Below are 2,445 nucleotides of genomic sequence, written 5' to 3'. Positions count from 1 at the left end.
GAAAGAGAGCAATGCAGAGGAGAACGCCAAAGGCAGACAAGGGCAGCCAGGAAGCAGGCTGTCAAAGAGTTCCTGGGAGCAGGGGGATGAAACTGAGACAAGCCTGTGGGTTGCAGCTGCAGCTAGAGGCCAGGAGAAACACCCAGGTCGGGTAAGGAACAAACTAGAGCCTAGCCAGGGAGAGTGGCAGGTAGGTGTCAACAAGTTGACAACAAATAGTAGCATTGTTTCAGGTATAAATAGAGCCGCGGGTAGTGGTAAAGATGGACTTTTTTGGTTTCTTTATTTTTGTGTGTGTGTAAATTGTTTTCTTTTCTTTAACACCCTGAAAGGAATCTTGGTTGTAAATGGTGTGAGGCTGGGGTGGAGGGAATGGTGAAGCCCCATATTTTTTTCAGTTATTTTTGAGTCAGTAAAAATCTTCTTCTACCTTGCTTCATGGCAGACATTCTCCTGTTGGGAAAAGTATATATTTATCCCTGTAATAAAAAAAAAGTATACTTAACATCAAAGTTGTGCAGGTGAGTTTTATATCAATTAGAAGAGGTTAAGGGTGATATAAGACCCCTTGCCTGGCATAGCAGAAAAGAAGACATCATTCCAGAAAGGGCAAAAGCCCTATAGTACCTACAGTCGAGACTAGGGAAAACAAACTGAAGTATAAAGGTGTCCAGGAGGGCGGGGAGCTTCTAAAGTAGGGGTGGGTAAAATATGGCCTGTGGACCATATGCAGCTCGCCACTTGATTCTATCTGGCCCAACAGCCATCACTGGATGCCTGAGGAGGAAGGTCTACACCCTGTGCCACCCCACACAGACTCTGTTACCAGATTTGCCCATTACTTTGGGGTGTGCTTATTTATTAGACATGTGTTTCTAGGGTCTTGGTAATTCTGCCAATGTGCTGCTTGTGTTTCTATACAGAGCTGTCTCTCTCCCTTCTGCAAGTCCTCACCCCTAATGGAGCTATCTTGCAGGACTCAGTTTCAGTGGGGCTGGGTTCCTCCAGTCATCAAATCAGTCATACACACAAACACACACAGATTAACGTGACACGCCTGACCCAGTCAGGTTGATCAGCATGGACAGGCTGACACCCTCATCTACCAAGAATCAGTTCATCAGAGCTACAATAAACTGCAGTCAGACACAAGCACGCAGGTGAACAGAATCCCTCTGAATCCAACTGGTTATCCAGCTGAGACCTCATGGGCCAGCATTCAGTTCATAAGGGCATGTCTGAGTCAAACCGGGTCAATCAGCCTGTACAAGCTGATCCCCTTATGTGTTTCAAACTGAGCATGTCCCAATCTTTGGCCTCTTGATGAGCAGACCTCACAGTATTTTTGGGCTTCACAGGGATCTTTAGCTTAGGTAAAAGAAGCATTGCTGCAGAGCACGGGAGGAAAGAGAAGCAGAGAAGGAAAAATATACCCAGTTACTACCAGTTTGACTATAACAGTTATTTATTGTTAAGCATATGAAATATACAATGGTACTAGTAGTAATAGCTATGCAAAAAGAAAAAAAACAAACACAAGCAATTACAATACTACCCTGGTTTCACTAAGTACTTGGGAAAAGTTAGCTCAAGCTTAACTAATACAGTTCAGGTTCAGAAATTTATGCCTAGAGAGAAAAGAGAGAGAGAGAGAGAGCTGGGATCTCACCAGTCCAAGGTACTTGAGTCTCAAAGCTGACAGGTAAAATTCCTAGCACTGCCCTTGAAGGGAGACGATCTGTTCTTCCAGCGTCCCAAGAACAACAGGGGATGGTGTCAGCACAGGAGTTTTCTTCTTGAAGCACCCACACGGCTGCTTTTTACAGATTTTTATACCCTCAGTTCAGCTGCTTCGAAGCACTCTCAATAGTGTAAATTATTGTCTTTTTTCTTGACAAGGGGTTATCTAGTTTGGAACATCTCAAGAAACTGATTGATAATCAGGAAACACATAAGGTTAGGGACTACCCAGACACTTGGGAGCCAGCTTGAAATTCCTGTGGATAGCAGATATACTGATGGGCTATCTCATGATTTCTTCAGAAACAATAGATAGCTTGCAGCATCAGGATTTTGGATTTTTACTCGTTGTGAACAAGCCTCAGCTTAGCATGATTTTTCCAGATCTTACTATAGTCTTTTAACAGACTTAAGGCAATTATTGGAGTGTTCATAACCCTTTGTGGAGAGGACTTCCATCAGTCGTCTCGGGAAAAGTATGACAACACTTGTGGTCAGGTCTCCAACAGGCTGGACGCTATGATGAACCCTTTACCATTGTTCAAATGTTGCCCATACCCTCTCTGACTCAGTCTCTTGCCTCAGCATTCGGTCTGATAAATGCTGAGCTGGGTGTGTGTAAACATGGGTTGATTAGCAGTTGGAGCACAGATTCCCCATCATGCAGTGCTCCCCTGCTTCTCTGATCCCAGAATTCACTGCAGT

The sequence above is a fragment of the Alligator sinensis genome, unplaced genomic scaffold (assembly GCF_000455745.1).
Source record: "Alligator sinensis unplaced genomic scaffold, ASM45574v1 scaffold148_1, whole genome shotgun sequence".
Taxonomy (NCBI): Eukaryota; Metazoa; Chordata; order Crocodylia; family Alligatoridae; genus Alligator; species Alligator sinensis.
The sequence above is the reverse complement of the archived record's forward strand: the minus strand, read 5'-3'. Positions refer to the sequence as shown.